Here is a 14,991-nt window from a genome sequence, read left to right as displayed (position 1 = left end):
TTATTAATTATATCCCTGAACAGGTCCTGAAAGAAGCTGTGGGATTTGCCCTTGCGAACGTAGCTAAAGTGAGTCAGTGAGAGAAGCACCAGGATAAAAGCCCCAGTGAACTGATGCCCTGCGGTGCTTTGCTTCTTCATGGCGCTCTGTCTCCTCGATAGACACAGTAGTTTCTGAGAGCATTCTTTGTTTTGACATTCTTTCCTTTACAAGCCCTTTAACCTTATATTGCATTGAAATAAACTTTAACTGAATCTTGGCTAAATTTGAAGTGAAAGAACTCTAATGGGAATTTACATTACTGAAATAGTGAATTTCTGTTGTCAAAAACTGCTGTTTCGACAGATCAAATTAAACTCAGTTATATTTTATTAAATACTTTATTTCATCTTTTCCTGCATCAAGCCCATCAAGTCTCCGTTCTCCATTCCCTCCTTGTGTGAGTGCCTGCCTCCTTCCCTTCTCTTGACTCTGCTGGGCCTCCTCTCAGATTCCACCCCCCGCCCCAGACCTTTCCTCCTTTTCTTCAAGGCATATTTAAAGAATGTTTTTCTGCTCTGAATGACCATTGCACATGTAATATGCCCCATGCTTCTAGGCAACTCCCTTTTTTTTTTCTTCTGAGGCTACGTTTTCACAGCCAGAGGGCTGGCTTCTTGAGGACAGCATTCTGTCTCTGTTGTGGCTCCCCCTACAGTCCTAGACTAATAGTCACTCTTCCATTCTGTGTTGGGTTAAATTGTCCTTGGTTTGCATATTATGATTTCACTGGACCACCTTAAAAAAATAATCTTTTCTGTGCTTAATTAGATCCTTGTCAGTTTCCTTTTTGTTTTCTTTTTTTCCTAAAAGAAATTATTGGATGCCGGTAGACCTAAAAGAGCATCTTGCCATGAGATGTGTTCTGCTTTATAGTTATTTTCAGGAGTGACTGATGACATTTTTAGTTGGTTTTTAGTTTTTCTCCCCTTGGAGTTGTCTGTCATTGCCAGTTTCTGTTGCAGTGCCATCTTGATAGATATCAGGGCATGGTGACCAAGTGAATGTCGGGCTCTGAGGCTCATACTCCCAACTAATGACTATGAAACTATGATGGAAGCAGAAAGGGGTGAGGTTAGAAAGTAGAGATGTAAGGGGCAGATGGAAGATAGAAGTACATACATTGTATTTTGGAAGGAGTCCAAAATGAAATATATATAATTATAAATTCATAACATTAGAGTTGACAGAAGCAAAGAAATATCTGTTAAAGTTTAGATCATGTTGGCTTTCAGTCAAACTCTTTTGTTTTGCATTTATTTGAATAGGGCACAATATTTTACAAGGAATTTTTAAAAGAAACCCTAACTATGTCATTAAATAGGCCCGCAGTGGTATAGATTGAAAGCGTTCTGTGTATTGGTTTTGCAGATTCATGAGTAGAGTTCCCACTGTGCTGACCCACAGCCTCAGCCTCCTATCCTCTCCGACACCCAAGCATCAAAGCAAGGAAGCAGACTTGATTAGCTCCGTCTGGCCAGAACTCTTCATTCTTGATTCTCTTCCTTTCAGATAATTCTTGAAAATAATTAGTTTAGATAAGGAGCAAATAATTGGTTATGTACCTCCCATGTAAAATTTTCCTTCCTAAGTGATTTCTCTCTCTGGGACTCTATTTTACTGTATTCTCTCCATTGTTATCTGTGCTTTCATTATTCCTGTACTAAGTCTGTTGTAAAGAATTCTCACAAATGAGAATTTAAATGTCATTTCAGGAGTCCAGTTCAAATTTAGCTGAGCATCTTGAATAATATTCATGTAGGAAGCGCATTGTCCGTAAGTCTAATGAATTTTCAGAGTGAACATTCCTATGCTGTTAGAACCCAGTTCAAGAAACAATATTACCAGCACCCTAGAAGCCCCCTCATGTTGCCTGTTAGTCGCTGCCTAAACCCTGAAGTATAACCACCATCCTGCCTTCTAACAGCATGGTTTACTTTTGCCTATTTTTTGCAACTTATATAAATAGAATCTTAGAACATATACTCTTTGTACCGTTTTGCTTAACATATTTGTGAGATACATCCATGCTGCTGCATTGCTACAATCTTCCATCTGATGAATATACCTCAGTTTATTTATTGATGATGAAGATTTCTGTAGCTTCTAATGTTTGCTTATTATAGAGAGTGCTTCTAGGAATGTTCTTATGTTTGTCTTTTGAGCACATACGCAATTTCTTCTCCTGGTTTATATCTGGGAGTGGAATTTCTGGGTCATTAGGTAATGTGTGTATTTGGAGATAACTGCCAGTTTTCAAAGTGGTAGCTGACACACTCATCAGCAGTGTATGAGAGTTCCAGTTTGAACATAGATTTAGTCTCAGATTCCTAGCATGGGGATCTGGCCCAATGTGGAGCAGATGTCTGGTCAGTTGTGATGAAGGGACTGGGGATGTCACATAATACAGACATGGTTTGGGGGAGCCCACCATTGCTACACTCTAGGTAGAATTAGAGGCAGTTTTTAGAAAATGGAGGATTGTATGAGCTAGGTAGATATCCCAAAAAGCTTCAACATATGTACAAATTAGATGGACATATGTACAAATTCAGGAGGCTCTGAATTGGAGATACATACAGCTTTGCGTCATCAGCAGAAATAACGAAGTTGAAGCCATGTGACTAGGTGAGATTCCCCAAAGAGAATACACAGAGTGAGGTGGGAGCAGATAGCCTAGGCTGGAACTCTGGAAAACACCAACATTTAAAGGATGACAAGAAGAGGACTCTCTGAAGGAGGCTGAGAAGATATAATCAGAGATCTCAGGAATGTGGTATCATGGAGGCCAAAACAGAGAATGTTTCAAGGAGAGAGTGATCAAAAGTGGCCATTTGCTTCTGTGAAGTCAGTGACTAAAAAGTTTTCAGTTGCTCTGGGGACAAGGAGAGCAGAGGCCTTCTGAGATTAATTTCAGGGAAATGATGGAACAGAAGCCAGGTTGTAATAGGTAAAGAATGAGTGAAAGCTAAGTAAGACAGCAAACGTGACCAGCCCTTTGATATCACTTAGCTAAGAAGCGAGAAGCGGGTGGGGATGTAGAGAAGACAGTCAGAAGGTAGGAGAGGCAGGAGCAAGCTTACCTGCTGGTGGGAGAGATCTGATGGAGAAGATACTCAGCAAAGTGAGGTCTCTAGTGTAGCAGGAAGGGTTGGGCTCCCGAGCTCAGGAGAAGTGTGTTAGCCTTGGGGAGACACAGAAAGACTTTATCCCGGTAACAGTGAGAAAGCAGGGAAGGATGGCTGGATTGGTGCAGAACTTTGAAGGAGTTGGGTGGCTCAGCACACGACAGCCGCTCAGGAAATATTTGTTGAATTAACTGTTGACTGAACAACTTCGTATTTTCATGTGTTATATTCCACAGTTGCATTGATCAGGTCCCTGCACATCCAGATCTCCCATGAAAAGGGATCTGCTTGCAGAGCTTCTGTCACTCAGGGGAGCAGTCACTTCCACGTCCGCCACAACAGAGTGTGCAATAGCCTGGAATTATGTGCTTGCTAAAGAAATCCGGATATGTTCCCTTTATCACGTGCCCATTGGTTTCCCATTATGGAACCACCACCTTTGTCATACAAAGCTCTTCGGGTACTTCTGCAGTTTATAATGTTGTGACTGTAAACATAGACATGGATTTAAATAAATATGTGTATATATTTGTTCTAACATGTATATAAATATATACATATTATGTATATACATATGTAAATACACAGATATACATAAATGTATACATAATGTGTAAGTATATACACATATGTATAAATGTATACATAGTAGACCATACATAGCTAAATAAATACCTTTAGTTTGGGAAAACAGATAATAATTATATTGACTTTGCAAAATATTATGACTGCATCTTGGAGTTGTTTTTAGACCTTGAGCCATGTTATTTTGAGTATCTTTAATAGTGATAAGCACTTACAGTTTGATAGTTCTGAATAGCCAGATGTTGTTAGGAACCAAGCCTGGTGCTTTTTCATATTCAGTTTCCAGCTTGTGTCTTAAATCTTTTTAAAGTAAATTACATGATCTGATGATATCTGTGGGATACAACTGAGCGATCCCTGAAAAAAAGCAGTAATAACGGAGTTTTCACTTGAGGATGTGGAAAGGGCAAATTGCAGCACCATATTATTTTCGAAAGCCTCATACTGAGACTAGCGTCACATGGGGTGCTTTTGGAGCAGAGTAATTAAAGTCCTCCTCAAGAGGCTTTTATTTAGCAGTATTCTGTTTTCATTTTATTTTTCTGTATCAGTGTATCACTGTTGCCTTTCAGCTAAGAAATTTAAACATGAACGCTCCTCTCTGATTTATATTCATTATGTAAGTTATGCTAGTTCCTGCTGTTGTCCCTGGCAGGTCAGTGTCTCCCTTCACCCCACGTCAAATAGTTGTTTCCTTTTCGAAGTCATGCTGCTGCATCTTTTTATTTTCAAATGAGCTGGGCTTCTTTTGGGGTCATACGTTCTATTTCTCGATACTTGACATTTTCCAAATGCATGTAGAATGTCAGGTTGGAGCACAAAAAGCTGCTATTGCCACTCTAAAAGGATGAAAAGTGAATTTTTTTAAACTGATTTTTTTTCCCTTCAGTCACACTCAGTGACGTGTTTTTAGTTAAAAGGCAGTGTAGTGGAGTTATTGTGATATATTCTCTACTAGACTTTAATACTGAAAGTAATCGATCATTTGTTAACATTCAGGAGAAGCAGTATTATTCAAATTTGACTGTATAGGTAAGTTTGTTTAACAGATAACTGATGCTGTCCTGGAAATGCGAGCCCCCTGACTGGATTAGTAAGTGATTGACTTCTCAAGATGGGTCATGGGTGGGATGTAAATTGAAAGAAGGTGCTGAGTTTGGGTGAGTCGATCTTGAAATAATTGACCTCTGCATGTGTAGTCATTTGTGTACGTTTTCACGATGGTTGTTTAATAATACCCTTCTAAGAAAGGGTTGTCATAGGATGAGTATGATAGTTTCTTTTTTAAGCTTTATTGACATGTCACAAGAATGCCAATAGTCTTAGAGTTTCTGAATATGAACTTGTAAAGGGTCCATAAAATTTTTAATTTAAAAAAAATTTCAATTCCCTAAGTAACCATAGTTCCCCACTGGCATGCAAAAAAGTTTTATTTAATGTTTGATCCCTTGTTAAGGGGAACTTGTCAATCAATTCTCTCTATAAATGATAGTTTTGAGATTTGCCTGCACTTACTGTTTTTAGCACTGTTTTATTTTGAAATAATTTCAGATTTATAGAAAAGTTGTAAGGTTTTGTTTCTGAACTGTTTGAGAGCAAGTTGTTGACATGGTGCCATTCCCTCTCAAACACAAGAACATTCTCCAGCTTAACCATAAACGACCAGCAGAATCAGAAAACTAACATTACCATTATCTAATTCTTAGACACTGTTCACATTTTGTCAATTTTCCCAGTAATATTCCCTGTTGCAAAAAATTCAGAATTACAGTTGAATTTAGCTGTCTTGTCTCCAATCTGGAATATTATCTCATTATTTCCTTGACTTTCAACGATTTTGACTCCTTAGAAGATTACAGTTATTTTGTAGACTGTTTCTGTTTAGGCCTGTCCCGTGTTTCCCTGGGGTTTGATTCAGACTAGACATCCTTGTCAGGAGTCCCACGAAAGTGCTGCATGTGTCCCTCACGCCGCGCGATGGCAGTTTGCCGCGTGACTGACAGTGTGCACTTTGATCACTTGACTCAGGTGGTGTCTGCCAGACTTCCTCCCTTTGCACTTACCGTCTTTCCCTTGGTATTTTGTGTGGAGGCATATTAAAACTACATAAATGTCTTGTTCCTTATCACACTTTAATCTTACTTATTTACTTAATTATATCAGAGTGGACTCGTGGTTTCTTGTTTTCTTCAATGGATTATAATCTGTTACTATCATTATTGATTTTAATGCTCAGATGGTCCTGGATTTGATCACTGGGACTCCCTGCAAGCTGACTGGTGCCCCCTTTTGACATGTCTCCCATTGTTCATTGAGCACTTCCTTGCTTTCTAAGCTCATCTTGTCCTCTCCATGCCCCAGCCCTGGAATTAGCTGTGCCTCCAAGGGGCTCTGGTTCCTGTTGGATAAGAATGGAAGCCCAGACCTGGCTGCTCAGTACGCTCATTGTTGAGAATGTTATTGCCCATAGGCCCCTCAAAAGTTATTTTTTATTTGTTTATTTATATGAAAATATAAACATATAAATTTAAATCTTTTGTATTTATATACACATATACATTAAATATTTGCATCTTTTTTAGAAGTTCTGTGTTCATGTTGTTAGTTTTAATTCCTCTCTGATCTTTATTATTTCCTTCCTTCTGCTGCTTTTTGGGGCTTTTTGTTCTTCTTTTTCTAATTGATTCAGGTGGTGGGTTAACTTGTTTGAGATTGTTCTTCTTTTTTGAGGAAGGCCTGTATCGCTGTAAACTTCCCTCTTAGCACTGCCTTTGCTGTGTCCCATAGGTTTTGAGTGGTTGTGCTTTCATTATCATTTGTCTCAAGGTATTTTTTAATTTCAGCTTTGATTTCCTCATTGATCCATTGTTTTTTCAGTAACACATTGTTTAATCTCCATGCTTTTCTTTTTTTCTCCTTTGTTTCTCTGTTGTTGATTTCCAGTTTCATGGCATTGTGGTCAGTGAAGATGCTTGAGATAATTTCTATCTTCTTAAATTTGTTGAGGTTTCTTTTGTGTCCAAGTACATGATTGATCCTGGAAAATGTTCCATGTGCACTTGAAAAGAATATATATTCTATTTTTTGGGGGTGTAATGCTCTGAAAATATCCACCAAATCTAGTTTTTCTATTGTAGTATTTAATTTCTCTGTTGCCTTGTTTATTTTCTGTCTGGAAGATCTGTCTAGTGATGTTAATGCAGTGTTAAAATCTCCAACTATGATTGTATTCCCATCAATATCGCCCTTTATCTCTGTTAGTAATTCTTGTATGTACTTAGGTGCTCCTATATGTTGTTAGTTTTATTCATTTATATTTTTCCATATTAAAAACCATGAATTCATACCAATACTTCCAATTTCATTCCAGTACTACAGGGTTCATTCTAGTGTTCTCTCTTTCCGTAGTGTAGCTCCCTTCTTTGACTGAATAGATATGGTTATTCTTGATCTAGTTGCTTGTTGGGTCAGTTTTCTGGTGTGTGACAGTCTCTCACCTCTGCCACCACACCTTCCCCTGCACGGATACGTTCCTCACCTGGTTCTGAGCCAACCTTCCATGGGGATGCCCTCCTCACCCCATTCAGGCTCTGCTACCCCACACGAACCCTGCTTGCACTACGTGGATGCCCTCTTTGCCGGGCTGAGGCTCGGACACGCTGGTGCCGGCTGCCCCGCTGCGGGGATGCCTTCCCGCCACTCTGGGATGCAGACTCCCCACCTCGGGCCACTCCTCTTCCCACACATACCCTTCTCAGAATAAATCCTTAAAGAAATGTAATGAGTCCCAAGTAGGAAAATGAAGTTAGATCTTTCCCTGACACATGATGGTGAAACTGTAGAACCCCAGAAGCAGAAAGGGAGAAAAAAAATCTTTCAGAAAATGTTAATTTTACACAAGATGTGTTAATGGAGGCCAGAACGCAAAAGAATATCTTCAAAGTTCTGAGGGGAAATAACAACCTGGAAGTTTATATCCAGTAAACTATCGTTTTCAATAAAATTAAGTCTGAGCGATTAAAAGATTCTTACTGAAAGTTTTTCTCAGGAAGCAGGAAAGTGAACATATAAGAAAACAGGATGTAAGAAGAAATGGAGAGCAAAATAGCTGGAAAACTTACAGATGAATCTAAGAGACAGTCACTATGTAAAACAGTCAAGATGTCAATTTGGGAGTTGTAAAAAGTAAGGTATTGTGATTGTGATTGATACTAAGATCCTTGTTCCTGTTCAGCAGTAGGGTAGAAAAATAAACTTTACCCTCGAAACTAAGTAAGAATGTCTCAGAATGTAAAGGGAAAACACTGAAAGGATAGAAGGAAAAAAAAAAAAAACCACACCATGTGTACTCCCAAACCAGTAGACAGAAAGTAATATAAAGAAAGAGTTAAATTATTAGAAGACAAGAAAGAAGAAGGAAGCAAAAGAAAATCAGGATAAATAGAAAACACAAAATAAGACAGATATCCAAATTTATCCAAGATAACAATAAATGTAAACAGATTAAACTCAACAGTAAAAAGGACAGAAATCGAATTTATAACAGACAGGGTTTACTACTCACACACAGGCTCTCAGTGAAAGCACTGCTCAGAATTTAACATGGATGGAATAGAATGCAGAAGAAATATTAAACAAGGAAATGGGTACAATATGAGCTTAAAAAAGGAAGAAATCTCAATCATTTTAAGCTGTATTTGACGTACCCCACCTACTGTGGAGTTCTGTGGAATGTGTGAAGCAAGCACACGAACTCCTTAGTTACATAAGTGCTTTGCTTTGAAGCTTCTCCTTGGGTTCATTAGTTTTCCGCCCTGTGGTGCACCATGATTTTCTGTGGAACCTCACACTGAGCTCCCAGCTTTCATGATTTCTTTTTGCTTCCCTGGACGAAACAAAAATCAAACGGCTATCTAGCAGCTGTCTTTTGATGAACTCTTCTGACTTGTCTTGAGATTTATATTTTAAATCTGCCTAGCAAAAATGGCATTTTGTAGCACACAGTAGGCAGTTCTCTTAATTAATACTCCAGTCTCTTTCAGGTACTGCATGAGTCATCGCTGTTAAAATAAATTTTTCTTTTTGACCTGGGCAGACCAAGAAGAGTAGTTAATACACAACAAGATTGAAACAGAAAAGAAACAGGAGTAATACCTACAGCACTTGGCTGGTAACCAGCAATAACTTTCACCTGTTGACTTGTACTGTCTCAGCCAGGCCACATTTGTATCCCTTCTGATAAGCACTTGGCATATAAGCCAGTTCTCTCAACTGACCTCAGCAGGACCCCTGAAATTATATTCTTGTGTGTGTGTGTGTGTGTGTGTGTGTGTGTGTGTGTGTGTGTCTGTCTGTCTGTCCCTTCCTTGGTTTGTTTGTTCGTTCGTTCCTTCCTTCCTTCCTTCCTCCCTCCCCCCCTCCACCTCTCCCTCCATCTCTCTCTCCCTCCCCCTCTGTCCCTTCTCTTCTTCATCCAACAAGGAAATGCTTTTGAGAGCAGAATTGTAAAGAAGGATTACAACCCAGAGAGAAAATGTTAGGCTAATTTGCTTTCCCTCCTCTAGTCTGTTACAAAACATTGAAATATTAGAGTGTATTGGCCAAAAATAAATTATTTGCAACTAATAAATTAGTTTCAGCATTATTGTATGAATGCAATTGCTTAATATTTGTTTGTAATAAAAGCACCTAATATTTTTTCCCTCTGGTTCAGATCACTGGTACCTGGGAGCCTTCTTTACTTGGGTTTCAATAATGTGGAGCTGGTTTTAACAGCTGTTTCTGTCTTCCCAGGACCCCTGCCTTACTCTTCATCTGGAAACAGAGCCCACTGCTCCCCGCAGGTGTGGGCACAGCACATGGTAACCGGAGCCAGGTGCAGTTCCCCATTCCTTTTCCCACAGGGTGACAGTCCAGCAAAGCAATTTAAAGAGTCGGGGCTTCTAACAGCTTGACTGTGTCACTTATTAGCTGTGTGACTGTAGACAGATTACTCAGTCTCCCTGTGTTCCAGTATTCTGATAATTAAAATATGAGAAATAACCTGAACATGGTTGTTTGTAGCAGTTTTATTCATAACTGCCAAAACTTGGAAGCATCCAAGTAAGTTAGTCGATAAGTTATGGTACATCCAGGCAGAGGAATATTATTTACACTAAAAAGAAATAAGCAATATAGACAATAGTATTATAATCATTGAACTTGCTGAGAGACTAGATCTTAATTATTCCCACCACAAAAAAGAAATGAAAATTACATGATATAGTACGGAAAGGGATGTACATATATGTATAAATGAATCACTGTGCTGTTCACCAGAAATTAACACAACATTGTAAATCAACTCTAACCCATTAAAAAAAATAAAGTCTACATAAAAAAAGAAATGGGGAAGAGACATGCTGGGTTAGCCCCACAGCTTGTTTACCAACTCCAGCTCTCTAGTGACTTCGTATTGTCAGTGCAGAGTTAATTTTCATGATAAGTTAAGTGATAAATACATTTGAATGGAAAAAAAGATAGGAAGCAATAGTGTGTACCTCAGATGTTTGCTATGAAGATTAAATAAGATACTGCATGTAAAACATTTAGTTATACAAAATGGTGGGAGGGACCATTCTAGACAGAATAACATGTGTTACGCCCCTGAGACCAAAAAAACTTGTCATGTTCTGGGAACGGAGGGATGACCAGAGTAAGGTAAGCAAGGAAAAGGGGAGAGTGAGATGAGATTGAAGAGACAAGCAGTGTCTAAGTCATGTAGCATCTCATCTGTCATGATAAGCTTTTATTTTGTTGAAATGTGAAAGGAATCCATCAGAATTTTAAGCAGAGGCTGTGGTGATGCTGTTTACATCTTAAGATCACCTTTGCTGCTTTGAGGAGGGTAGCATGGAGCAGACCAAAGGTAGAAGCAAATTGAGTTTGGAAACTGGTACAGTAGATGATGGTGGCCTGAGCCAGAGCATTAACAAAAATGCTTAGCATGCATGAGGTCCTGGGTTCAATCCCCAGTACCCCTGTTAACAAAAAAAAAAAAAAAGGAAAATGGATAAACTGTAGGTAGAATGGATGGCTTGATGGAATTGACAGGCTCAAGATGACCCCTGGGTTTGATTTAAGCAGCCAAGGAGATGGTGGATCAGTTATTGCAGAGAAAGAAGAGGAGGAGGTTTCAGGGGGAAATCAAGAGTTTTGTTCTGGATAAACTCACTTTCAGATGTGTGTGATTATGTAGGAGGAGATGTTAGTCAAGTATTTGGATGTCCTGGTCTGGACCTCAGGAGAGGTCTGGCTGCAGAATTGAGGGGCTAGTGATAGAAGCCTGTTGGGTAGTATATTGGTTTTTTTTTTTATTGAGGTATAGTTGATGTACAATATTACATGAGTTTCAGGTGTACAACATAGTGATTCACAATTTTTTAAAGCTAATAGTATCTACTTATAGTTACTATAAAATACTGGCTATATTCCCTATGCTGTACAGTATATCCTTATAGCTTATTTATACATTGTAGTTTGTACCTCTTAAAATAGGTTGTTACCCCTGTCTTGCCCCGCCCCCCTCCGTTGGTAGTGTGTTGAAGAGTGAATGGAGACCTTAAACTTACACAGCACTGTATGTCAGTTGTATCTCAGTGAAACTGGGAGAAAAAAAGTATTTAAAAAACAAAGCACGAATGGGAGTTGAGGATGAACCAGTGTAGACAAACTTTTCAGAACATATGAACAGGACAGTAACTGAAGGGATATGTCGTTAATGGAAGGCTTGCACTTCTTAAAGATGAGAATGATTAGGGCATATTTGCCTGCTGATATATTGAATGTGTAGAGTGTGAGAGGCAGTGATTAAGAGGAAGCTAAGATTTTGAGAAAGCTTTGAGGTATATAAGACGGTGAGCACCTGAGGAGGGGTTGACCTTTGAAAAGGAAGGTCACTTGATTTCAGTAGGATGGAAGGAGGTGATGGTGAGGACAGATGGAGTTCTGTAGGTTTTATGGTGGGAAGATGAGAGAGTCGAGTTGGCCATGCAAGGTGGGTACACTGGGCAGGGCTTTGCAGGCAGAGACAGGAATACGTGCAAAGACATGGAAGCAGGCAACAGTGGGCCACAGTCAAGACACTGCACTACACCCCGCCAATCTGAAATAGAGGGTTGGGCAGTGGGCGGTGCTAGTGATGGTAAGGTGAGGCTGGAGAAGTGGGAAGCATCAGCTCATGGAAAGTTGTCTTTGGTATTGTTTCTCATTGCAATGGAGGACAAATGGAGGTTTTTAAATCTAGAAATAGTTTGACTTTATGTGATTTTAGAAAGTTGGAATAGATCTTAACCTGGAATGGATTGGTGGGAGAGGCCAGTTCGGAAGCAGTTACAGCGATCTAGATGAGATGGTAAGGATCTGAACTAGGGCAGCAGGGGTGGAGACAGAGGGGAAAGGATGGAGTTGCGGGCTCTGTAAGAATTAGAACTAGTAGGCCTCAGTGACAGTTCACTTGTAACTAATGGTCTACCAGTTGTTTTATGGAATATTGTTTAGGATAACTCTTAGGCCTCTAGTTCGAATGACTGGTAATTAGTGGTGTGAGTCCATCAAGACAAGGACTGAAGGAGAAGATCAGGTTCCTGGAAGACCAAGACAGTTTAGCTCAGGAGGTACCTGTGGGCTTTCCCACTGAAGACATCTGGTCAGCTTGTCTGGGGGTGGTGAGCCTGGTTGCTCCAAGGATGCCCAACTGTGTCTGTTATCCTTCGATTCTGAACCTTAAGATTTGCTTATTTGGGTTCAAACTCCTAATAATTTGGGGTTCTGTTAAACAATATGAAAAAAAGAAAATGTTCCCCAAAGAAGTTTGATAATACATTATCAGGATCCTTAAACTATTACTGCTTTATGATCCAGTCTACCCTAAAGAAAAGAAAATGCAAAGATTCATGTGCAAAGATGTGTGGAATCAATTTAGTTGTAATGGTGAAAAACTAAATATGATATGCGTAGAAAATAAACTGGAAGGTGTACGTCAGTGTTCACTGTGATGATTCTAGGTGATGGCACTACTGGTGACTTATCTTCTTTTTGAGAGTCTGTGATAGATTTTCTAAAATGAGCATGCAAGGAAAAATTTTGTAAAGTAGTGTATATAATGGAAATGTCCAGCAATAGGTAAATAATAAATTCTGTTTTATCTTTATCTGTAGGATAAGTGGCTGCGGAACTATTGAAATTATTTTGTTTATGAGAAGTTTTTAATGAGTTAGGTCACTGCTTATAAAACATTAATGATCAGCTCTCAACTTTACGATTATATGAGCGTATATATCTACAAAAAGACCAGCATAAAATAAGTCAGAGGTTGAGACTGGATGCTTGTTTTCCCTGTTTAACAAGTTTTCCACAATGGCTTTTAATATATTTCTTTCTTTCTTTTTTTTTTTTATGTTTTCTGGTTTCTATAGGGCTTTTGCTTATTCTTCTACTTTCCTTGAAAAAGTTCTATTTTTTTCTACCACTTTAGAAACTGTAGATTGAATGGTTTCCTTTAAGTGTTTGACAAACAGACTCAGTTACAACTTTTCTAACAAAGTCTTAAGTTTCTCATTATCATTGTCTTCCTTCTGAACATGACAAGGATCTTCACATGTTCTAAGAATTCACTGAGTATAACATACCAAATCTTGTTTAGCTTTTCACTTATTTTAACACACACAAAAAAAATGGTTTAAAATTTCTTACAATAAACTCTGTTACTTCTGCTCTGGACTATTTAAAGATAATTTGGGGGAAATGGTAAAAATATGATTCTCATACAGTTATAAGAATAAACATGCATTAAAGAACTTATTTTACTCTCATGATATGAAGGAACCAGGCAGATACTATATCCCAGTTAAAAGGAAAATCAAAACAGCACAAATTTATATGGAGAAAATAATTTAAACTGAATTGCAGATAGAGATAAAACATGGTGTTTGGGGTCCGGGGGGGTCAATTAGATTACTACCAGATTAGACAAAGCCTATATACCTGTCAGTTACCTTCAGTTTACAGACAGTTCCAGAATGGCTACAAACCAGTGAACAGGGCTAGAAAGTGATAACTTGAAAAAGTGTGCTGTAGACGACGCACCACTTTCAATTGAATGCTTTTTCTGCCGGACCTGGAACTGGACCCTGGCCAACTCTCCACTTACTTGAGCCTTGCTGATCACATTGTTTTTCTCTCGTTTTTGGTATAGGGAGACCCATGTGTTGGTTTTGAACATGGAGCAGAGGTGTCTGGTAGGTGTTCATTGACACCGTCTTAAATGGAAATTACATCTTTGTTTCATTAATATTTTTAATCTAAAATGTGACAAAGCTCTAGAAGCAATCCGATCTCGTCAGTTGGCCCGAAAACGTGACTATGATACGTCTCCTTTCTACTAACACTTGACTCCCTTTTCCTTTGATGCTCAAACAGATCTCTCCTGTATTAATGTTTTCCCTCTTCTAACTATAGCCCTGCTTCCTTTTTTTTTTTAACTGTCAAACTTGTCCCCTTCTTTTTCTCACAACCCATTTCTTCCCGAACTCTCCTCTGCCTGTCAAAGATTACAGTAGCTGGTATATCTTGAAGCTGGGCTTCCGTGTTGGTTCTGACAGCAAAGCCTGTGCTCTTCCCACTGGACGATCCTGGCCCCGCAGGAAAACCTCAAGAGGAAGTGGCATTTGAGCTGGGCTTGGTGTTAGGCAGAAGGGGGTGAAGAAGGCACTTTAGTTGGTCAGTGGCACTCCGCTGGTTGGGCTGGGGCCCGAGTTCCCGCTGCAAGGGAATAGTAAGTGATGGAGCTGTAGGATGGGTCGGCTCACACTGCGCATGCTGGGCTCACAGATGGTATCCTGGGCTTGCTTAGTGCTTTGTTTTGTTAAACCTTATAGCAGCTCCGCAAGATGGATGTTGTTACCCCCACCTAACCCCTGAGAGAACGAAAGCACAGTCCTGTGACTTCTCTGTGGCCTCCTGCTGTTGAATGGCTGAACTGAGTTTAGAATCCCAGTCTTTTCAACTCGGGGCTCACTATTCTCTCTACTTTATATAAGCTGGTGAAGTCTCAAGGGTTTTAAGGGTGTGGAGTGATTAGAATTGTATTTAGGAAAAATACGTGATAGAAGGAAAGCCTAGGTCATCTTTTGACCTGATACCAAGTATCATTTGAAGGCAGTAACCCTTGTCCCAGGTCTAAAGTTTGGAATTCAAAATG

The 14,991-nt window shown here is 39.3% G+C and overlaps 1 protein-coding gene across 6 annotated transcripts in view; it reads left to right on the top strand.

Moving 5' to 3' along the window:
* The window catches only part of MCUB (mitochondrial calcium uniporter dominant negative subunit beta), an 82,898-nt gene that overhangs the window by 47,270 nt on the left and 20,637 nt on the right, over nt 1–14,991 (top strand). Inside the window, exon 1 of one of the 6 annotated variants that reach the window (XM_072938794.1) lies at nt 9,607–9,627. The exons of the other annotated variants lie outside the window; for them this stretch is intronic. The gene's annotated coding sequence lies outside the window, so the exon portion shown is untranslated. Of the gene's footprint in view, nt 1–9,606; nt 9,628–14,991 lie in introns of those variants that run through there. 6 annotated transcript variants of the gene reach the window in all.

This window comes from Vicugna pacos, chromosome 2 (assembly GCF_048564905.1).
Source record: "Vicugna pacos chromosome 2, VicPac4, whole genome shotgun sequence".
Taxonomy (NCBI): domain Eukaryota; kingdom Metazoa; phylum Chordata; class Mammalia; order Artiodactyla; family Camelidae; genus Vicugna; species Vicugna pacos.
The sequence above is the reverse complement of the archived record's forward strand: the minus strand, read 5'-3'. Positions and strand labels throughout refer to the sequence as shown.